Source organism: Tympanuchus pallidicinctus, unplaced genomic scaffold (genome assembly GCF_026119805.1).
Source record: "Tympanuchus pallidicinctus isolate F22 unplaced genomic scaffold, pur_lepc_1.0 scaffold1, whole genome shotgun sequence".
NCBI lineage: Eukaryota > Metazoa > Chordata > Aves > Galliformes > Phasianidae > Tympanuchus > Tympanuchus pallidicinctus.
Genome location: NW_026294618.1, coordinates 54,421,086 through 54,446,008, shown reverse-complemented (window position 1 = coordinate 54,446,008; position 24,923 = coordinate 54,421,086). Strand labels below are relative to the sequence as shown.

Sequence of the window (24,923 nt, the reverse complement as noted above, 5' to 3'; positions counted from 1 at the left end):
TGTTTCAGACAAAAAGCATAGGTGCTGTTTGTATCTGCCTCTTGTCTGTTTTGAAGAAAGCTTCCATAGTGGTGTACACATTGTTTTGTACTATTGCCACCATCACTGTTATTTCAAAGCTTTACACTGAAGATTGGAATTCGGACATCTAGAACTGACTTTTTTAGCTGATGACCAGATTCTGGTGCCCTTGTTAGTCAAGTTAGAGATGTGTGTATCTTTACATTGGTATACATTAGTATACATTAATTCTTTGGTATACTTCCAGTGTCAGTGTTTTAGATTCCTATCAGCAAAATGTGCAATAGAGGTACTGCTGCAACTAAAAAAATACATTTGTTCGGGTACTGTAATATGTGTATTTGTAACAAACTTGGCAGCTAGTATAGAAGAGTAGATATGGTTTTAATCTGGTTTTCATTTAGTGTGTTGTATCAAAAGATAGGACAAAAACTTAAGTTGATTCCTGACTTCAGGTTGCACTGTAATTTTGTTTCTAAATAAAAACAGGATGAGTTCCAGTGTGCTCAGGTATAAATTTCACGTTCTGTACACTTGTTTGTCTGGTTGATGCTAGCTGTTGTTTTGTAGGACTGTCAGCAATTTGACATCTGACCTCTCAAATGACATATTTCTAATTCTTACTAATAAAAGTTATATTTAATAACAGTGCTGACGTGTTTATGTTCTAGATTACATTTTAGATTCAATCGTCTGTATCCTTACTTGTTTCAAGTGCCTTAAAGCATTGAAGTATAAGCAATACAATCCAGCATTCACACTGTGTTCTTGTAAGTTCATGAGCAGGAACAGAATTGTTGTATTTCCTTTGCCTTTAGGTCGAGGATCTACCTTTCTTCCATAAATTAACATCCGTGTAGTTTCTTGATCCCTCTTAGATTCATATTCTTGATGGAACTAGATAGATTGTACACTACTTCACTGATCAGTTTTAATAGGAAATTGTACTTTTACAGCTGTCTGTTTCTCTGTAGTTAGTATTAACTTCTCACTTCTACAAAGTTCAGATGTATTTTTCCCACTGAGGCAAAATGTCCTATTTGGAGAATTTATTGCTAAAATTAGCGAGCTTTTTTGATGGTTTATATTCTTCTAGTAGATAAATTTTAATTTCTGTATGTGAAGTAACAGTGGAAAGCTTGCTGAAGGTATGCCTGGCTATATATTGGAGATCTCCTTGTTTTCTTATGTTCCATGTACTCTTGGGGCTAGGTAGAGATTTCTAATATGTACATTTCTAAATTTTTCTTGTAAGTTTTTTTTCCCTCTAAATCTTTGTTGTGTTGAACTTTTCATTGTTTTTGGTCTGCTTTTTCAATCTCTTGTCCATTGTTCTTTGCCTGAAATTTCTTAGCATTTGTAATGAACTTAGAGCTGAGTACTGGAACATACATGGAAGTGTATAACTGTGGATGCATTTGGAAAGCATGTGCAAGAAGTAGGTGGCAACGTGTAGTACTTAGAACAGTTTTGCCATGGGTTTCATGCAAATGAAACTTTGAATAAGTGACTGAAGCCCAAGGCCAGTATCATATGTTTATTGGGGTTCTTATTATAGAATTGATATCTTAATAAAAAAAACATTTGGATCTTGTTTGGTAGCTAAATTTTCATGTATAAATATTTTTTTGTTTGCATGTATCTCAGTATTGCCAGTGATCTTGAAGAAACAATGCATGCTTTTCTGTGTATAAGGAGTGGGGGAGGAATTTTTCTTCAGCCTGTAGTTCTGAATCCTGAAACAAGGCTTGAATTAATACAAATTTGTAGGCTGGGCACTAAAAGGATACCTAAATGAAGAATAAATCTGATTTCCAATTAATTTTCAGCAGAGGCAATTTCGACACTTGCAAAAATTTACTTTTTTTTTTTTTTTTAAACCAAAGGTGTTACTGTGTATGCTTTGTTGTTACTCCTTAATTTCTTTAATCTTGTTAATGAGAACCAGGTTTCTTTCATCAGTAATGGATTTAATATTCTTAAAATACTCCATAAATATAATGGTACATGGCATTTGTGTATAACAACTCTGTTTCTGCCTGTGTTATGCTTAAAATAATCTTATTTTACTGGTGTGTGTATATATAATTTTTCCCTTCAAATTGCAGCTACTGTGTATTTTGGTCTAATAGGGGTTAGTTGTATATGTTTTGGAATACACATTAACATTGTAAAGTATTTGTGTCTATGTTGACATATGAACATGTGAAAGATAATGTCAAGCTACGTAGACATATGGCTTCTGGTATTTGGACTGTATATTTCTAAGGTGTTGCATACATTAAATTTATTTTGCACGTTATTCTTAATTAAGTGGATACTGATTTTTTTATATGAAATTATGTTTTGGATATTGCTTTATATGCTTAAATAAAATGCATATTTGAAAATGCAGTCTTAATTACAGTTTCTTGTTAATTTCTTCATACAATTACAGTGGTGATTAAATGTTCTGTAATTGCTTCTGTTGTGGGAACACTGAAATTCATGTCTAAATATGCACAGGCATCATTTTTTCAATGAAAGATTGCCTTGGAGAAAATAGGGCAGAAACTGACACATGCTAATACAGCTTCAGATACTATATTCAGGCTGCAATTTGCTTTTGTTCGAAACGGGTGTTTGAAGTTATGTTGATAATTTTGATAGCATTTTAAAACAATATTAGGGTCTTAAAAATGAAGGGGTATCAGTGAAAGAAGAAAAAGGCACAAAATAATGCTAGCTTTCTAGATCTTTGTTATGGTAGAAGGTACTACATAGACTACTAAATAAAGTTTCTGAGTATCTCTTCCGTTTACCTCTTCTGGCTTTCTTTTTCTAGCTGATTTTTATCAGAACATGCTTTGGAAAACGAGTGTGAATTGACTTTGATTTCTATTAGAACCTATTTTGGAAAATCAGGGCAAATGAAAAGTAAAAATAAAATAAGAGAAGAATACGAAAATAACCCCCAGTAGGATTTTAAAAATGATTGCTTTTGCATACTTTTTAATGTAATAATAGTTACTTGTTTTTTTTTTTTTTAAATCACAACAAAAAATTTGGTGCTTTTTTTCCCTCCCAACTTGCAGGATGTTAGGAGCAGCAAATTCCAATTTTAGAACAATGAGATCAAAACTTCACATAACTGTTACTTGTTTTTTTTTTTAATTCAGAAATTGCGATTTGAGTAATTTCTAATCGAATTGTTCAGACAATTCTTGGGATCCTAAAAAGCACCAAGGTACTTCAGTTTCTGGAACTGCTGTACAATAATATTTTGAAGAGACCAGTTGGTGCAGAGGGGTGGAGTTTGTTGTTTTCGTTCTGACGTTTTCCTCCAGTCATGTGATTCAAATTCATTTTTTCATTAATCAGCAATTTCTAAAAATCAGCACTTATGCAGAAAGTTTCAGAGCAGTTTCTGCTGTTCAAAATAGTTCTAAGATGATAGGATATGAATTCTTTTTATGGAGTATGTACAGTTTATCACAGTATGTTATATATAGACAGCAGTTCTATACGCAGTCGGGTCTGAAATCTAAAGTGCCCAATTTTCTAAAATTGTTGTAAAAACAGTCTTTATATTAAACATTGAGTTGTGGTAGGGAGGGGGGAAAAAAAAACAACAACAACAACAAACCCACCCAATCTCATCACTTTAAGAATTTTATTTTTTCTCTATGAATTACAAAGGTGCGGTGAGGGTTTGCTGCTTTTTTTTTTTTCTTTGAAAACTGAGTTTTTATTGGTAACTCTTATTTACAAGAAATACAGCTGGCAAGCTCTGAAGTAGATTTTATGTTCAATTCGTGAAGTTCAGTCGTGTGTTCAGATGATGAGGAAATGTCACTGCTTTAACTTGTATATACTTCTGTGTGTCCTAATGGTTTTGACCTTACAGCATTTTCAGTAGGGAGGTTAAGGGAATCATTTTTTGTGTGAAACAGATATATTTACTCTGTACTAGAAAACAGAGATGAAATAAAATCCAAAGCCAATTAATGTGTTATTTATTTTCAGGGAGCTTTCTTCTGCTTCACAAATTGCTATCTTAATGGGGCAGTTCAGAGGGAATTGGGTCTGTATTTTAATATTACTATGCTGTAAAACCAAATTATTCTTTTATCTACACAGTTTAAAGTACTTTTTCTTTTTTTTTTTTTTTTTTTTTTTCCATTGCCAGAACTCAAAGCTAACACAGTTTGTGTGATTTTAGGTGATTGTTGCAATTAATGATTCTTGTGAAGTTCTTTATAAGTTTCTAGTGTCTGTCATTAGAGAAATATACATTATTTAATTTGTGGAAACATTACGTTGTGTACTTAAAAATGGCCTGTTAAAATTAAGCCTCTTGACTTCTTAGGTATGTCTGTAGTTCTGTTGGCGTCATTATTCCTTTCCAGAATAACTCATTGTCCTTCTCTAAAACTTTCTGGTGGTAAAGTGACTAGAAGGTGGCTAGAACATGGAAAATTGTGGATTGCAAAGATTAAAATGATGTGTTTTTAATGAGAAATCATGCTTCATGAGCAGTTCAAGAATTTCAGATTAGTGAAGACTCTTTCTACAGTAGGAATATGGATGTTTTGGAAAAGAGTTTTACTAGTGTTTATTCACTGTCATGTTAGCAGTAGATGAAGATGGATCTTAGTATTTAATTTGGCTATATTGAGTTTCTGGGTCTATTAAATCAAAGAATGAAATCTTAATATATTTTCTTAAAGCAATGAAGTTTGTCATATTTGTAGCACTGCTCAGGTGTCCATTTTTTTCTAAGCAGTGGCTGTTAGTGCTGCTCAGATTACACTGAAAGTGCACTGTTGCAATATGGTTGCTCTCAGAATGGCTTCTCTAGAAGTTCAAATTTCTCAAAAATATTTATGTAAAAATGGTGCCTTAGTCAGAAAAGATGTGCATTCTGTACGTACTCATTTCATTTCTGTTTGCTTTTTCTGTCTAAACTACATTTTCATCTCTTGTTACCCTCGTTAGAGTTATAGAACAAATACAGATACTGGTGAGCGAGCAAGATTCTATTCCATTTCAGGCACTGTTAACGGAATTGTTAACCACTTTATGACACTAAGATTTTTGGTTTTAGTGATATGTGAGCGAGAAGGAGGTCAAATCTCTGTAAATGTGCACTCCTTGCAGGAAATAAAAAAAAATACTGTGAACTGAGCATGTTTGGTTTGGCGTTGGGGTAGAAAGGAAGAATCTTTTTCAAATGAGTGCCACTGTCATAGTTGAACTATCTGTGTGGGGGACTGGCTATTTTGTATCATGGTAGAACAGGGCCTTCATAGTGTTATATGTATAAATATTTGGTGGAATACAGTAAAAAGGCTAAATAGGAAGTGAAGCACAGGAAGCTGAAAAGCCTTACTCATGATGTGCCAGATAATCTAGGAATAGAGTGTAGGTCTATTTTTCTAGATGTTGAACTGTATTGCTTCTCTTTTGTCTGTTAATATTATATTTATCATACCATATTATAGCAACTATTTTTATTATTTAGGTATTATTATATACTACGTTTTAGCAAGTACTTATTCACTGACATTTATTGTTGATTTCTGATTTTTATTAATAGTGCAGGTATTCACGTTGTTGATATGAAGACAGGACATTTTCAAGAATATGACCCACAAGCAAAACAAGTAGATGCTTAGCTTGCATTTACTTAATGTTATTTATCTTAACAGTTTTCTAGAATTCATTCTTTGACTCTTCTGTGTAAATATCTTCTTTCAATTTTGCCTTACGCCAGAAGAAAATGGAAATCTCACAAGCGTTACCACAAAGTGAGTTAATGTAAATAGCTTTTTCTTATCACTCATTTGAATGCATTTTGCATTTGAATTTTTGATTCTTAACGGTGCTTTTTCAGTCCAAGCACATACGATATTTTTTTTTTTTACTGACTTCATATGCTGCAACTGGGCACCAATATTGACAAGTAGCTTTGGCCATTTCTGCTCTGTTATTGTGATTAGGTGATCTTGGAAATCTTAACTAAAAGTAAAATCATGAACTGATATCTTAGGGAAAACTCCAAAGAAGTCTTGGAGAAAAGAACATCGTGAAGTTTGATTGTGATGTCCAATATGCTGTCATTAGCCAAAAAGTCTTTATTTCCACTTACCATACTTAGCTGTAATCCCTTGATTTTGCCCATTACAAAATTGGTAATTTATACCTAGATACTGAAAAGAAATATTTTTCCCAACTTCCACTGGCTTTTCTCATTATCCAGTAACAGAAGTTCTCAAATGCCCAATAAGAGCCCTTTACACCTAGTGATACTTTGGTACAACACATACTCAGCCTGTGGCAAGGGGAGTGTGTTCTTTACTGAATGGAAATGTGTGAAATCTGACATGACTAGCAATACTACTTTCCATGAGTTAAGATACGACTGATAATGTAAGACTTCAGTGTTTTAGGTAAGAAAAATGTATTCACGTACTTCAGGAGAAGCAATTCAGTCTTGACACTAAGGTACTGTGTGGGTTTTAGAAAGGAAGTGGGTTATTTCAGGGAAAAATGTGTCATCAGTATTGAAAAGCTTCTTAAAATCCTTTGAGATACCTCTTTGAGCTTCTCCTTATACATACCATACACCTACAATGGAAAAAGTGACACTCCAAGTGTTTATAGAGATTTCTTTTATAGTCTTTTAACGCTAGTATGATTTGCCTTTTTCACACAACATATAATCCAATACAAAGTCGATCATTTTTGTAGTTGCTGCATTGTGTGTGAAAGTTGAGTGTTTTGCTTGGAAACTAAGAGATCTTAGATAAAACTAAAAGTGATTATTATTATTTTAGAAGCTTAAGATTCCAGAAAAAAAGCAGTGATCTTGGGGAAACAGTAGCTCTGCTTGTTCAGTGATGTTGTATATCAGTCCTTTGCAGGTCATGGGAAAGATGGCCATTGTTTCCTTTTCTTTGTGTCCTTAAAAGGTAATGTGAAAAATTTTCAGAAATCTCAGATGTGATTGCTGGAGTGCTGGGAAGGTTTGGTTGAGAGTCATAGTTCTCAAAAATCTTAAATTGGAAATTTGTTTGGTAATCCATTCTCCACTGCCAGTTTTGGTAAAACATATATTTTTCTGTTTTGTGTGGCAGATTCTTATGTGATTTTTCTTTGCTAGCATGAGAATTATCTATCTGCAGATTTACTACTAGTACTGAATAGCAGTTTTCTTCCCTTAAGATTGTCATTTGCAAGTCAGTATAGGAAAAATGGCCCAGTACATCTGTTTGTTTTTTTTTTTCTCCTTATATTACAAAAGTGTTTAAAGTTGCTTGATTGACACTTAATAGTCAGTGTTGAATGTCCTTTATCAGTATGTCACACTCAGGCTTGGATAAATATGGTGCTGAGAACAGGAGTCTTAATACTAGTTCAGCATGAGCATTCTGAATCAAAATCATCCGGCAGATTGGTAGGAGAAATGCATGTTGTAATGGTTGTAAGATCTAAAATGTTAGAGAAGTCATGAAAAAGTTATTTTTATGATAGAATTTCAAAGCTCTGAAAAATTGTTCTAGAATTGTTTGTGACCTTGTAAAATAAACTTGTAAATAAAGGAAGAATATCTTATTTGAAAACACAACCGAATGAGGTACTCTTTCTGTAACTAAGACTACAGTAAGGCTATTTTACAAGTTTTTATCAAGTCATCTGTCTCATGTTTTTGTTTGTGTTGTTTATGGGAAAAGACTGAGTTACTGAGTTGATAGTCTGAGCTCTTCAGTAATAGAGTGATCACTTCACCATTCCCAGCTAGCACTTTCCCTGCAGTAGGAAGCAAAATTCAATTACATTTGCATTAGTGGTCTTTTAATTTAGAAGCACTTTAATGCTGGCTGTTAGCATTTTATCTCTGTTTTCTGAGGATAAATACTGTGTTTTTTCAGAGACAATCTGCTCTTTGCAGCATGTATTATTTAGCAATTTTACGGATAAATAATTGCTGCTGTAGTGTAAATGTATTATCAGTCCAGAAGCTGTAACTTCTCCCTGACGTTTACATTTGAGTACTCAAAGCGAAGCTGTTGATTAGACTTAAGACAGTGATATTTCACACTTGTAAACCAATGCATTTCAGCTTCAGAAATTAGTGTGTCACCTGAATGTTAGAAGTATGGGTATATCAAATTCAAAATTGTGGGAGTTAAACAACAACAACAAACTAATTTAAAATATATCTGTTACCAAGGAAAAATCAACTTGAGCTGCAGAACGGAACATGTAGAAATTCAGGAATGAAGTTAAAAGGCAAAAGCCAAGGTGATGTTAAAATACAACAAGAAAATACAAAATTACTTTATACTGTCTTTTTTTATTCTAGGTAACTTAAACTGCAGATAATTTTATTTCTGGTAAAATCTATGTTATCAGTTCCTACCTTATCTCTGTCCTGTCTTCTGAATGTGCTTTTGTAGTATCATACATTTTTTTTTATTCCATGTGGTTCAGTATTGTTACAACACTTGTCAGTTGTGTGCTGTACTGTTATGTCATAGATATGCCAACAGAAATGTTGCCCACACGCTACTTGTATGCCTCTCTACCAAAATGTTTTGTCCTTTGTTGACAAAATATTATCCATTTTTTTTAATCATCTCAACTCCCTTGAATTTCCTTTCATGATAAGTGATGTTTTAGTGTTTAGAGTTGACAATTACAAGTAGCTTGAGTACCAGATTCCTCCTGTCTTCTGTTAGACCTGTGCCATGAAGCTTAAAATCTTGAAGTTACTGTCAAAACTCTACAGAATTACTGTAGAAATTCATACATAAAAAGCCAAAACCTTTGAAAAATAATGTTGCTAGTAACTTCAGTATGGAGGAAAGCCATGTCTGTGGAATATGTAATGCCTGGTTGACAAACAGGGAGGAACTGTGACTGGTCTTGTTGCTTCAGTTACTCTTCCGTGTTTTTACTGCATTTAAAAATCCAGGTTAAATGGAAACTTTATATCTAATTAATTCCAAAATATAAGTTGAAGTTGTTTTGAGTACTTACTCCTTGAGTCCTTGTTACCACCTTTTTGTGGTTTTAGAATCACATTTTCCTATTTTTAATGTTTTCCTCTTCCCTATTGCAGGCTTACATAGATAGGAAAATGACTAACTTTGCTTGTCAGCTAAGTAAGGGGGTGAAAGTGGTTATATGCAAAGAACAACTCAATGCCCAAGTCAAAAAAAAAGAGGAAAATTACCTCTTAAAGATCTTAAGTAAATGCTTTTCAAGACAAAAATGTGATTTATTGTATGATTTTAATTGTGTTTTTTGATATATGTATTCTGAGAAACTTGTAAGGTTGTGGTTGTGATCTGTGTGCATGCAGTTACTGCTGTATATGTCTTAACTTCTTTCACTGCAACAAGGAAGAGGAAAACGTGGAAAAAAAGAACTTCAGGCTGCACAGGTTTTTCTCTGAAGTCCGGGTACAATGAAATGCACTTCTTCAGACTGACAAATGAACTTTTCTCTTTCTGGTATTCATTATCATTCATATCCTGCATCTGATAAATCTTGCAAACTTACTTGAAACCATGTTGTGTTGTACTGTATTCAGGTTTTATTCTAGACTAGGGTACACAGCTCTTTATAAACCAGTTTTGATCTCCTGAATAGTTTCAGTGAACAATAGAATGAATGAACAATAGAGCCTCCTATGCTGTGCTTCATGTCCCATCTATACGCAGGATGTTTTCTAGATAATCTCCCTTATTCAGAGTATGGTAATGTTCAGTCTCCCTTTTTTTTCTAGACTTAATCAAGTTTATCTTTGATAAGTATAGGATCTTGATACATTTGACTTGAGGCAGAGGAGTTCTTAGGAAACTGGAGAATAGTTAAATTCTCAGAGGGATAATGTACGTAAATTGTGCAAACGTAATGTAGATAATGTAAAACAGGCTTCAATTACAAAGGGAAATCTTTATGTAAATTAGGAAGTTTGTTATACTGAAAGTAGGACAGTTTTGATAATATTATCCTAAATTTTAATGCAGAACAGATTTTAATGTATCTTTTGCAGCTTAGATCTATGTTACTATATGTGTCATGTAGATTTTGCCTTGCTTGCTTTCATTTTGTTTGATTTTGCATGACTTGGACCTCTTCTTGCAACAGTTCCCTTGATAAATAAAATTACTACCTAATACCAGGATTTTTTCAGTTAGCTAGTGAAAGCCCTACTGTCAGCTTAATATTCTCGTGTTAGATTCACTGACTTCCTAATAAATACCCACTGATAGCATCCACAATGCATTCCTCATGAAATTACATCTTCATTATGTGTATATTGTAGCAACATTTGTACAAACAGTGTGGTGGATAGTGGCTTGATATTTGTCTCTAAAGTTGTAGAGATAGATGTGTGAATGTGTTTTTTTTTGTTTTTTTTTTAAACTTCTGTCAGTTCTTTTTTTCTAATACTTGCTATGACACTGTGGGAGGTTCTTGACGTCAGATAAATTCAGTGTGCTTGATCAGCCAGCTTCTTTGATGGAGCCTGTGTTTGTTTTGCAAGTTAAATTCTGAGATCTTTAGCAGTTTTACACCTAGCTTTCAAAGATCCTTTCTCTGTAAATGTGTTGCCACTAACACATTTATGTAGTAAAGAATACTAAAGCTTTTACTTTTCAGTACTCTTTGTCTTTTTTAATAACCATTGCATCCTTTGTGTTTTGACCTGCCTCAAATGTTTACCCTGTATGAAGAAGGCAAGACAGCACTGTGGCAAACTAATTGTGTTTGCTTTGGGAATGTACTAAGTTAGAATTAAAGGAAGCAACAGGAGTGAGTAGATGTTGAAGCCTGATGACTTGACAGTTGAGGCAACAGAAAAATTAACAAAACCCGTAAGAACTCCTTAGTAAAATATAAATCAGTACTATCAGCTTGCTTCTCATTTCATGCTTAGAGAAAGTGTAATTGGCCTTCAATAGGAATGTTCTTACTAACTGTTTTCTTCGTCTTTGTTAGACAGTTGCTGTTTAGTAGGTATGTGTGCAGTGTATTGAACTTTCATCTCTGTACTTCCAAGGACAAAATTGAGATTGTACTTTTTTTCCCAAATGAAGTTGCTAGGGTTTAGGAAGTACATGTATGAACAAGGTTCTTTACAGCACTAAAGTATCTGGAAAATGTACCAGAAGAGAACTGATGGTGATGAACCTGTATGAGATGAGTTGTGTCTTGAGCTTTAAACCCCAGTATAAAGAATAGAAATGCAAATCTGCTAGTATAGTTATGACAGCTGAGGAGTCTTCCTATAGAAGAAATGGAAGTGGAGTAACGCTTTTGTATCCTCGTTGGTAGTTTGTTCTACCAAATAAAGAATGGGTAAGAATCAGGCTGGAAGGGCCCTTAAAGATTATCTAATTCCAGCCCACCTGCCATGGGCTTCCATTCAGTCTGGCTTCAACACTTTCAGGTGTGGGGCATCCACGGCTTTTCTTGACATCCTTAGCAGTCCCTCACATCACCAGACTATTTCAGGCTTTTTCCTTTTGACTTTTTTTGCTTTTCCAACATGGTTAGAAAATAGCTTTAAGGAAAGGAATGAGACTCTGGGTAATAATAGAACGATGTTCTGGCTTAGTGTTACTTAATATAAATATAGGGAGAGTGCATCCCTGTTAATCCCTAATATTAGTCATCAATTGATAAATGTAATCTATAGAACTAAATGGATGGGCATGAACATATTGTAGAAACTTCTTGTTTCACACACATGTGGCCCTTGTTTTATTTGTCATATGGCATAACAAAATTCAGTTAGTATGAGGAAACCTTAAGTGTTTTCTCTTGGTGTTATATTTTTAAAATTGATGTTGGATGTCTTCACAGAATACTTAAACTATTCCATCTACCTAAAAAACTTTTTACAAACCCATAATTCTTTTTTAATTGTTCTAAGTTGAATAATAAAATAATAGTGTAAAGTAATAGAAGGATCATTAAAGCATTGTTTATGAATTTCAACTTAGGAATTGTAATGCAGTATTTTTTTTTATTTTTATTATTTAAAACTGCTTAATATTTTGCAGTTAAGGAATAATGGCATAAACCACCTCCCCTTAACCTAAAATTGTGGACTAATGAAGGGATGGAAAGAGTAGGTACTTCATTAATATCAGCATCTACTTTGGAGTTAACAAACAAACAAACAACCATACAAAACACCTTGTTAATTACTTGATTTTAAAAAGCATGTGTTTTGCATCATTCTTTTACATTTAGTCCAAGTGAGTGCTCTAAGAGGTGTATGTTCACTCAGCAAATTTCATTTGAACAGATATTGTGTGAAATGTTTAAATTTACCTAATTTGCACGTGCAAAGGAGAACAATGCATTTTTAATGTCTTTTGTTTCCCACTCATTCTTTCTTAACATTTATTCTTTGTTATATAAAAAACGATAAAAATTTGAGCATGTTAAACATTTTTCACTTCAGAATAATTGCTTTAAAGTAACTTCTAAATGTGTATATTAAACTGTTCCATTCACTGCTTTTTACAATCAACTTAGTACATCACTTAACTTCTGATAAGGTTGTACATTTCCTGTATCATCTTAAGTTTGAGGTATAAGAGAGTGGTTGCAATTACAGAAGAGGCAGGATTTCAAGTTACAATTCCATCTTTGAGCTGTGCTTTTTTGTAAAATCCTGTAAAATAGCATGTATGAAGTACTTCTATTCAATCCTTATTCTTTCAGTATGGTTCTTTCATCATCAGGGGCTTATCGTTGTTAGGTCTGGAAGTTGTGTGGCTTGAGATAATCACCTGTGAAGACCCTTTTGCATTATTCATCTATATGCATCATTTCATCAGCAGTATCATTATTTCACGTAAGCATATCTTTTTTTCTCTAAAAATTCTATTTACTGTAAGTGGCATCCAGAGATAATACTTGTTCTGAAAGAAATGACCATCGTCCTAGATTCTCATAGGAAGATGCTCCTCTGCAAGATTGCCTTAACATCAGAGCACCTGCCATGAGTGGTAGCATGATGTCTCCTGTTTTCATTTTTTTCGTGCCTTTGGGAGCTTTTTTCCATCCAGATTAGCAGGCATATCTTACTGAGCTGAAGGCCTTGCATAGAACTTACTTTCTCAAAACAGGCAGATTTTTAGAAGTTCAGTTTTACCTTTTACTGTTTTCATCTTCACGTGGCCGTGTCTTCCTCATCCTGGTTGTCACTGTTGTAGATGCCGTCAGCTTCTTCTGTGTCAGTTTCCTCGATTTATTGAAGTAGTAAAGAAATGCACGCACTAAGCACACCTTTTGTTCCAGCTTCTGTTTTGCAATAATTGGGAAAATGACCATGTCTAATTTATTTGGTCACAATGATATCTTTTACTGATCCTTATTTTGGGGCTTATGATAGCACAGTAGCTTCCACCATGTCATTGTTCTTGTTTTTCTTTTTTGTTACCATTAACTATTCTTGTTTACGTTCTCTTGTCTGATTGTAGTTTTCATCGTAGAGAGTTGCTTTACTGCTTGGTGAAAATATTTAATATTTGTGTATGTAGGTTGCTCCAAAAGCATTGTTTCCTATTTATTTCCATGGAAACTACAAGAGATACAAAGAGCACAATAACACAATAATTTGTTAAAGCAAATTCTCAGCTACAAAACACTCAGCACAGCCACCATGAGCTATGCGTTTTGCTAACGAGGAACAAGAGCCTGCGTGCTGTGCTCATAAAAATCTGTACCAGCAGAGGTGACCCAGTGTCTGTGTTGTCACGGCTGAAATGCACCACCCACCGCCTTACTGTGCTCGCATCCACTGTTTAGTCTTCATCAGTGCTTAGCAAATGTTAATCAAATGTCAATATGTGCAATATGTGCAAATCAAATGTCAATATGTGCAATTTTTTCCACGTGGAAGATGCAGTGGAATTGCCATGTCACAGCCTGAACCAGTGATTGAGCACCAGGTGAGAAGACATGGCTAACCCAGTGAGCTCAGGTGCAAGCTGTGCACCTGAGTGACTGGAAGGGATGGACCCTGTGTCTGCCTCTCCTCACCCTCATTTAAGGGTTAGCACCTGTGGGAGCAATATCTTTCCTGATGGAGACTGTGCTCCTCTTGAGCCATCACTGGTCAATGGAAGGGGTGAGATAGTGTTCCTTCTTGTCATCTTATATTGCTCCATAAAGTTTATATCTCAGCAGAAGGCAATCATCGCCGCCTTCTGCCACGCAGAGTAATACAGTTCCACACATTTGCCTCACACACACTTCTGTGTCAGATGCCGTTGTATCTGACTGCCCCTCTGCTGCCATCTGTTGCACAGCAAAAAAAAAAAATTAATTTAATTAGCTTTTAAATATTTGTACCAAAAATTCGAGGTGAGTTACAAATATAAATAAATACTGAGCTTCTCCCACAAAGATAATGGAAAAGTCTTTTCCATTGTGGCTTATGTCCAAATCTGTTTAGGTGTTTATAGTAGAATAATTTAAAAATTTGAAGATTGTAGCTTGCCAAAGTGAAGGGATAAAGAAGTGAGTCAGTGTTCTGAACACATACTGTGTTGTTGATGGTATGGTATGTAAGAAGTTTCTGTCAATTACTAACTGCTGACTTCGTGCCTAGTTTTACCCAATTCTAGAGATATGCCCAATTTACAGGTTTGGGAAGATCTTTCATTCTGTCTGTGGAGTAGTGGTAGCATGATGAGGATATTCAAGAAATCAATTTTGTCACAACACAAAAACTGTTGAAATATCTTTATTCCACACAATGTTCTCCCATCTTCTTAGCTCCATTCCTATTGACAAGCCCATATCACCATTCCTACTATCTCTGAGTTGACCTTTAGTGAAATTCTAATAAATTCTGTAATTTCCTTTCATCTTCATTATAGGTAAAGCTTTAAAAATTGGAGTCTGTTGCTGACTTTTTGTAAAATATGTAAGTAAAGTACCTCCATCTTTTGCCTTTAAAAATACGAATTAAAAAATGGTACATTTCTGAGGATTTACTGTTAAATTAGCATAGCCTTGCAAGCACAAATACAAAAGGCATTGTGAGTGAGTTATCACTCTTGTATGCAGTAACTTTGTGTAATTAAATGCATTTGTGAGTCAGTTTGCTGTGGACACTGTATATGTTTAGATATATGGTTTTTAGTAGTTGAACTGTTTCACCTTTATATATTGAACATTTAGATTTTTTTAGTCTCTTCTGATGCTTTGAGAGAATGCGTTATTAACCTTCTGGGGAAAGTTTGTAGAGAAGTTGTGGAAGAGTGAACAAATACAAGATGATTCTACTTTTTGTGTACTGTCAGTTTGTTGTTCTCTTGTTATTATTCTCCTTATAGTTAACTTCTGCTTCTTACTGAAGATATTTTAGTGCACAAATAGAAGTTGTGGATTGGGAAAGTTTTCTTTAGTAAAATCTTGACAGTCCTGTAATACAATCATCAAAAATGTCCATGTGTGTAAAAGGCATGACGTTTTTTTTCTGAATTAATTGGAGGATGTGCAAGCAAATAGCACCATCCTCTGGCATTATAATATTAATTAAGAATTAAACCTTGATGTTGCTGTTTGTTATTTTTGGGAATTACAATTTTAATAGAATGTACATATTGTACTTTCAGTTTTACATACTCATTTTGGGCCAAGTTTTTAACAGAAATTTTGTTCATTTGCATGGCCTATGTGTATTCTACCCAATTAACTGAGTAGCAATAGATAATATCTTTTTAGGGTTATCCTACATATGGTGCTGACTCTGTTCTTTACATGACCATTTATGGTAGGAAGTTGCACTTCAGAAATATCGATCTGAGCGTTTTCTAAATCACAGTGAAAGACAATTCACAGTCATTTAAGAAAAATTCGTTGAATTAGAAAACACCACCAACGATTTAGTTGTTTGTGTGGGAGAGGATAGGCGCTGGTACAGAACAACTGCAAATGTCTAATAAGTAAATGATTTTTACAGCAAATTGTAGCTTTGGTTACGGATTGAGAAGGGATGTCATTGGCATTACTCGAGAGTAGTGCAAGAAATACACCTACCAAAAATACAGTTTCAGTAGTTACAGGATGAGTTGCAATGAGTTACAATTATGTGAAGGATTGAGTTTTAGCCCATTTAGCTATAAGTAATAGGCACAGTAGGCATGAGAAATACTGCAGGGATTGCTATCTAGAACTTGACGGATGAGTAAGTCACTGTTTTAATAGTTGTGATTTTCTATTGGACCTTTAAATGTTTACGTGTTGAAAACATCAAAAGGAGACAGCTGATTTTTGTGTAATCTCTAGAAGGCAGACATCCCCCCACAGGTCTGCTTTTCCGTACAGTAGACCTCTGCTCCTTTTACTCCGGAGGTGCTGGCTTAATGAAACTGGAAATCTTGAAATGAGAGTTTTACTCCAGTGACGATGTTTTTCTTTCATCTAGTCTGGTTTATATTCACAGTTTGCAGACTAAATAGCCATGTCTATGAAAAGACTTAATCAGTGGTCTGCATATAGAACTGAACTATGGGTTCCTTTGTTGAACTATATTGCTTAAACACTACTTCAGGGTGATTGCTGATTGGAGTGTCATATTAAACATCTGGAAACAGGGAAGAGTTTAATCTACTCAAGCTCTGAATATTCACAGCTGCGATAGAGGTCAGTAAGAAATTTGACATATAAAATACATTATAGCATTCTCTGAAATACTAGGTTTTTCTGGGACATCAGATATTCCAAGTTATTTTCTCAAGTGGAATAATGACATTGTGAATAAAAAAACCCTACTAAAATGGTGAAAGGAAGTTGCTTGTGAAGCCTGCAGGTACAGTGGCAATGGGTACCAAGAGAAAAAAATAACATAATTTTTTTTTTTTTTTTTGTCAATTTAGCAATATTTGAGTATTTGAATGCACACAATTTGAATATAAAAGTCACAGTAAAGTTCCACTAGAACGTACTTCTTTCTGATAAGAAGAGCAAGAGAGTATCAGTAACTGACTGCTATATTCTTCATCATTTGGGTTCAGTTAGAGAGAAAATGTTGATGGCAAGGCTACAGTGACACTCCAGAAATTCCGGCTAAGGTCCAGACAGGAAGGATAATGTGTTATTGCCTAGTTAGAAACCATTCCACTCCATCCATTTCAACTTGATCTAATTTCAGTGTGTATGTCATTTTCTAATTTGTTATTTCATATTCAAAATTTTTCATGTAATTCCTATTTCTGTTCTAAACACATTTCGTCATGTTACTCTGAGTTTTTCATCTTGTTTCCATTTTTTATACTTCATCACACGGAGGGTGGTGATGCGTTGGAACCAGTTGTCCAGAGAGGTTGTGGATGCCCCATCCCTGGATGCATTCAAGGCCAGTCTAGATGTGGCTCTGCGCAGTCTGGTCTAGTGCCTGGCGACCCTGTCTACAGCAGGGAGGTTGGAACAAGATGATCTTTAAGGTCCTTTTCAGTCCAGGCCATTCTATGATTCTGTGATCACTACAATCTCTATCTGGTTGTTCCTAGTCTCCCTAGTCTCCCTATTTTTCCAGTCATTGGCCGTGATTTTTTTTTTTCCCCCCACATTCACTTTTTTCCACTCATAGCTTGCATCACTTTTCTGTTCTGATCCTCTTCTGTTCCTGCTGTTCATGCTTAGTTTCTGTGTGTGATCTGTCACTCAGTATGTGTCCTCTTGCATTTTCTGCTTTCACTACAAGTTTTCCACAATTTAGGTTTTTAAATAATCTCAAATTCTTCTTTTTCACTGTTGCTCTCCTCTGTTGTATTAATGTTTGAGTCTTTTAATCCTTGTTTTTCAGGAAGTAAAAAAATCTTTTGAATGGTTTAACTTAGGCAAATTATATTTTTTTGCTGCTCTTTTTGAAAGTAAACTTATGCCTGCTCTTTTCCAGTTTCCTCGTTCTACCTGTATCTGGAATTGGGGGGGGGGGGGGGGAAATTGACCTCAGGAAGACACTTCATTTGAACTCATAATTGCAAAAACTCATTTGTTCAATTAGCCAGAAGCTGTTAGCTTTGAAAGCAAGCCTTGAGCAATGTCCAGTGCCAGCTAACTGTTGCAAGAGAAACTGCTAGCCCCTCTGATAGTGCCTGATGCATTTGCAGAAGTGGTAACTGGCTGTAGCAAGGCAAACTGTTTCTGCACCTTCAGGGTTGGGCTAGTAAATTGTAGCAGGTCTGTTTTGTTAGAGCTGCAAAGAATTGGCCCATGTTGGAGGTAGAGCAAGCTATTTGATATTCCTGAGTATGTCCTCCCCCTCCCCACACACTATCAAACCTTAAAAATGAAGCAATTGTTCTAGTCAGACATAAGCAAATATTTTTACTTTCAACATTTTTCAGTGAAAATTCCTACTCCCATTTTCATGAAAAAAAGTCATATTCACCATCTGAAACTTTACAAAGAAGGCAGTACTTATAAAAGGAAGACAAAGTTACCTGGAAATCCTGACTGTGGTTTCTATTACGAAATAACCTTTCTTTTAAAGAGAAAATGTTAAATGCTCTTGTTTGAGGAATTGTTTTCAGTAATGGCTTCAGAATGGATGTGTTTAAGTACTGTAGAAGGTAACTTAGCTTATTGACTTCTTTAAAAGATTTTTGTAGATTGTATTATTTTCATGAGAGTGAGATTGTTATCATCTATTGTTCATTGCAGTTTATAATAGTATAATGTCATACTTTTCCCTAAACTAAGTATTCTGAACTGGTATAATTTAAATACAGTGGAGTGACATTTTATTTTGAGTTTTGACAAATGACAGTTTTATTTCAGTCTCAGTCGCTCAGACTTTTCCTTAAAGGCAACTGAATAATAGAGGAATGGAAGAGACTTTCTTAAATCATTACATTTGTTTTTTTTCCTTTCTTTGTTACCCTTTGTTGCTTCAGAAGCTTGCTTGCGTAAGTAGCAGGACATGGTCAGAGTCCTGGAGTTCTGGTACTGTTCCCAGTGCTGTGATATGTTGATAATTCTCTGTACCACCACCACCAAAGATCCAGTGTGTGCTTTGGCAAGCTGCACTATGCTTCAAATTCTAGGTCATTTTATAGAATTTGTGAGTTTCAAATAGTTCAGCTAATTATACAAAAAAAAAAAAAAAAAAAAAAAAAAAAAAAAAAAAATTTCAGTACTGTGCAGCTCTCTAATGACATTTAAAAAAAAAATATTTTCTCATGTTATTCTTGTGTGCTGTGGGATTTGAATGGAGAAAAATACAGTTATTCTGTTTTTAAGGGAAACTTAAAGGCTAGCAGCTGTTGAGGTTTTATGGTGTCCATGAAGAAATAGAAAAAATTTGAAGCATGTTGTAATCAGTATTTTGAAATAGATTATTACAATGATGTTTGTGTGTGTTAAATGTTAATGTAAGTCTGCATACATGTGGGCAAATGGATGATAGATTCTTCAGAGCAGGAGATTATATGTAATCACTCTGGCATATCTTCATCAGCTGTCTCATGGAAAACCCATGATTGGAATTTTATTTTTTTTTTTTTTCAATCTTAGGGCCTTAAATTTAGTTTTAAATTGTAGCATGTAGGAAGGAAAGTATTATTGTGATGCAGGCCTCAGTTACTTAATCTGTTTTTCAGACAGAACTGTGTCCTGTCTGTACTGGTGTTACTGCTGATAGACTCAGGTGCATCACCAGTAGAGCACTTGAAAAATAAATGGAGTCATGAAACACTTGGAACAATCGCTTGATGTGATGGTACAAAGCACAGTGCCAGTGCCCTGTCTTTTCTCCTTTATGCAATTGGTGAATGTTGCTATATAATTGGTAGGTGAAGGTTTAAGTGACTTGCTTGTGGTTATATAGAAAGTCTGTGGCAGAGGGAGGGATGCAAACCATATCTCCTTAGATCAGAAGACATGGTTACATGTACGTTTTTCCATGCTACTGCTGGTTTACGCAGTACTTAACCCCTTCCCCCACTAATGCTTTATGTTTCTGTGTTTTTTTGCTTTGTGTGTTTATCTGGAGTAGAAATAATGCAGGTTACTGCAGTTTATTGGGAAGTTGGCAAGTAGAATCTCTAGTTTGAGGATAAATACTAGAATTTAATACACTTTTTTGCTAGTATCGTATATATTAAGAATGTTCCGAAATACCTTCATACTGAAAAATCGTTTTCCAATTCTGACAATGAACTGATACTGCACAGAAATATAAAAAGTGGATATTCTTTAGTATAAGAAATATTCTTTTTTTGTGTGACAAAAAAAAATACATGTGAATTTACTGGGATTCTTAAGAAAATGTAGTGTTCAGTATAGGAAGCGCTCAGCTTTAATGTAGAAGTGTATATCAGAAACAGTAGTTTTAGTAATTTCATGAGACATACAAAAACCTGAGTTTTAGACCCTTGTTGTTCAAGAAAAAAAACAACAGGCTATCAGTTAAAGAAGAGACGACTGAGAGGGGACCTGATCCAGGTTTATAAATATTTGAGTGTGGTGGCCATAGCGGTGAGGCCAGTCTCTTTTCAGTGGTACGTGGAGACAGGACAAGGGGAAACAGACACAAGCTGCAGCATAGGAAGTTTTGCACGAATGTGCACAAGAACTTCTTTACAGTGAGGTGACGGAGCACTGGAACAGGCTGCCCAGGGAGGTGGTGGAGTCTCCTTCTCTGGAGATGTTCAAGACCTGCCTGGATGCCTACCTGTGCAACCTGCTGTAGGGAACCTGCTTTGGCAGGGGGGTTGGACTCGATGATCTCTGGAGGTCCCTTCCAACCCCTACAATTCTGTGATTCTGTGAAGAGGATTGTGTGGATGCTGCATTTATTATGTGAATAAGCTAGATCTGCACTTCTAGAATGACCTTCATATAAATGTGTAGCACTTATGCTCATACAGTTGGATGACTAAGGGAGGACGTTCTTAAATAAACTAATTTTGTTTTTCCTGGCAAAGTGAAGTTCAAAGGTTCCTGTCTCTTGGAGCTATAAAAACAAAAATAAGCCCCAAAGCAAAATAAACAAAAGGCACAAAATATTTTTTTTTAATCTGCAGGTGGTTGAGTAAGCCTGGATTTATTTAAGTAAAGTTACCATCTGAGAGGCATGGATACAAGACATGCTTGATACCTTGATACATTTCCTATCTTCTTATTTTTCTTTTTTTATTTTAGTTCAGGCATGGTAAAGATTGAAGTTGATCTTTCTCAGAAGCAGGATTCACAGTGTAGTGATACAGTTTAGCGTAAGGTTTCAGGGCAGTTACCCAATTTAATGAAGGGAAGCAAATTGGGAGGAGCAGTCTCTGTGTGTAGGATTTGAAAAAGGTAACATTTTGTTTCTACTGTTAAAAAGATCCAGACATCTGGATCATAGGAGCACTACTAGTGCTCATTTCTACAGTATCAATGTGAACACTTTTTCCTCCCTATTTCACTTCTTACTTATGTTTCTTGAGATAGCATATGTTTAGCAGACTTATGTTGTTTATATGTGCCTCTAATCTACCTGGGAACAGAGCAGACTGGCATTTGACTGTTCCAAGTGCTAAAAAAAATAACTCTTCCATGCCTCCAACAGAATTGAAGATCAATTTTTACTTTCATTGAAACTAATAGAATGGTAAATACACTAAAAAAATAAATTCTCAAATCTTTTTTATTTGGTAAAGAAGGTAAAATAATCTTTTGCTTTCTTTGTTTAAATCTTTTGCAGGTAATCCTTTGAGCCATTTTTACAGTGGAAACCCAAATCTGTGAAATTGATTATGGTAAAGGAAGATGGTTGACTTGTCCGTGCACTTCTGCTGTTCCACCATGAACACCCTGAGATGCTGTTTTCAGTTTTAAAAACTGCTCTGATGTTTTAGTTGGTTGTTGTATGTGTATATCTGTCTCCTGTTTTTCAGTCTGCGAGTACTCCATTATGCCATCAGATTTCAGGGTTGTACTACTAATAATTTTCAAGTTGCAGCAGGTGTCTCTGGTAAGACTTCTTGACCAAATCAAAAGGCTCTTCAGCTGGAAGACCATAGGGCAGTTACAGGGTAGGGAAAAGCAAAGAGGAGCATAAATGTTTGTTAGTTTTGTCAAATACTGTCACAGTTGTACTTGAGTAATGTCAGTGCAGATCTATCTGTTCCCTTTGGTATTGGGCTCGTCCTAATGTAAAACTGAAGCAAGGTGCATCAGTGCATGTTTTAGCATGTAATACTGTTTGACCCATAGTTATGGTTTACTTGTAATACAGGTTCCGTGACATCAGTGTAGTTAGTATCTGAAAACTACTTTGCTTAAAAAAATGAAACTATTTTAATATTTTAAAACATTCTTGTGATGACTATCATATTGGCGAGCCTTTATATTTTTCTAATTCATGAATGACCCTCTCATTTTTGCTTTTTGTATAGCTAGAGTAAGTGAAATATTGGAGCTACTTTAGGACTTCAATTAAGAGTCATTATTAATCTCTATTTCATACACACTCTTGGTGTTAGGAGAAACATTGCCACTGAGTTGCTTGGGTTTGTATTTAAGAATGTCTAAATGGTATATGGTTAGAAGAATGTTTATTAAGCTTTTCTTGGCAAGAAGTTTATCTCTTTTTCCTTTGGAGGTCAATTTTCTTGCATCTGCTTTTATTCTAATCAGATTGGGATTACTGCACCTACACTTTTTCCAGGGTTGTAGCACATTCACTTGCCTTAGGATACTTAGCTTGTTGATTCAGAAGTATTTCTTTTGGGAATTATATCAGCATTGCGCACTGACTTCCTTTTAGTTCCAAGGTTCAATTTAAGGATTTGTATTTATCTGTTAAGTGCTGAATAGCTTTTGCTTTGTCTGCTGAAGTGGATAAGGGTTTATGGTGCAGTTCTCTGTAATACTCCGTAGATTAGATAGTAAAGTATATGCTCTGTTCCTAGACTTCTGTCCTTTGTACTGAAGTCTGTATCTATTAATCTGTAATGGCACCTGCAATGCACAAAATCAGGCTTGATCCTTATCTTAAATGAGCTATTTGATTTTATTGTACTTAGTTGTGAGAACAGTGGAGTGAAAAAATGGTGTGTGACATTTCTACCAGTGGTATTACTAATAATTACTGTGTGATTATTGCATCTGTTTGAGTGCTGCCTTTACAGGGTAGTCCTCTATGGTTTGGTTTGGCTTTATATGTGATCCTGGTCTCCTTCCTTACTCCAGCCATGTGGAAATGAGTGCTTTTTTTTTTTTTTTTTTTTTTTTTGTTAGTGACAACAGAACCTGTCTGCTGTCAGTGAACAATTATTTTACTTTCTCTTGCTCTTTGTAATTTTACTTTTTTAATCTTTATTCACCTTTTAATGTTTTTAATGTCTGGCTTTAGGTTTCAGTGTTTGTTTGTTGCATTGTGTGAATGCTTCAGGCTTTAATTCTTTTTGTTCAGCCCTGTTTTCAATGCTAAGTGTTCTGCATATGGAACCTTTTCTCCTAACACAATCACTTACTTGGTGTGACATGTTTCTTCTAGGTGCATAATTTAATGCTTCAGTTTGCAGTAAATATTTTAAGTTGTGTGTGTGAGGTAGTTCTAGTGAATTTTTTTCGTCTTTTAAACTTTGTCTAGAGAGTGAGTAGCATAGTACTTTTGAAGGTAATTATTTAACTTTCTTGAAATTAATGTTAAATTCTGGATCTGTGGAATATATTTCATTTCCTGGTACCATTAACTCTGGATCAATCGAAAACACTCCAACAGCTGTACAGACTGAAGCTTAGTTGATAAATTGGTTAGAGAACATAACTTTTTTAAAAATCTGGTGACTTTTGATATTGGATCAAATTTAACAACTATTGCTAATGGATTGTAAGTGATATGCAAGGTACACAGTAACAAATATTTTCTTTCATTGATTTCTTTCAACTTTTTCATTGTGGTTCTAGTAATTCTTAGTTCCCAGCAGCCTGATTTCAAACATGATGTTTCCTGAGAATTAACTATAATTCATCTTTCAAATGAGCTGTAAAACATTCATGTCTAACCAGCAGTTGAAGGCGATGTCTGACTGAAAATTGTTTCAGTTGAAATGAGAAAAAAAAAAACACATAACTTCTCTGAAAAATTTTTACTCAAATAATTAAGTTCTCATTAAAAATAAAATGGTGTAAGGGACCTGTTTAGGTAGGTACTTGAACGTGAAAGAAAATCTTTGCGTTTATCTATTAGTCCTTGCCAATTATTTATGAGAACTTTTTCCCTGGCTCTTTACTATTTGTCCGTTTTAAAATTTATACTTTTTGAGAACTGTGCTGTTGCCTTTATTTCTCTTGATACCGTTTTTCCTTATTTGGTGCAATTGTTTTGCAATTAGTAATGATACTCATGCAGGCTAATTCTTCCAGAGATCTCCAGGCTACATATAACAAAAATAAATATCAACAGATAAAGTAAATGAGGAAGATGAAGTTACATAAGAATTCCTCAATCAACAATTGTTTTTTTGCTTTAAAAAAAAAAAAATCTGAAAAGTTGCACAACAGCTTTTATAGTGTGCTATTACAGACGTGTCTGTGGTATTCCTTTTCCGTACCTGAAACAAACCTTCAACAGGCTTGACCACAACTTTACATACAACTTGTACAGAGCTATGATCGTGTGGTTTTAGAGGTGTAGCTGTCATACTTAGGGTGCAGTAAAGAATTAATCTGAATGAACAGGACCAAGTGGCTCCAGTAGTTCATCTTAATAGTAACCTAAAATACTTAAAAATTAACTTCTTATTCAGAGTGTTCACTTGATTGTGACTGTCAGAATTTGAGTATTATTTGAAAACTAACAGCATTTTTCCAGTGTTCAAATGCTTCTGTAGGTAAAGATAGTATAAAATGTTCAGTTTAATTCTGAATTCAGGTTATTGTTTTTC

At 34.8% G+C, this 24,923-nt stretch overlaps 1 protein-coding gene across 3 annotated transcripts in view; it reads left to right on the top strand.

Annotated features, from left to right (window-relative positions):
* The window catches only part of HBS1L (HBS1 like translational GTPase), a 64,720-nt gene that overhangs the window by 10,642 nt on the left and 29,155 nt on the right, over positions 1-24,923 (top strand). Inside the window, exon 1 of one of the 3 annotated variants that reach the window (XM_052680709.1) lies at positions 21,807-21,896. The exons of the other annotated variants lie outside the window; for them this stretch is intronic. The gene's annotated coding sequence lies outside the window, so the exon portion shown is untranslated. Of the gene's footprint in view, positions 1-21,806; positions 21,897-24,923 lie in introns of those variants that run through there. 3 annotated transcript variants of the gene reach the window in all.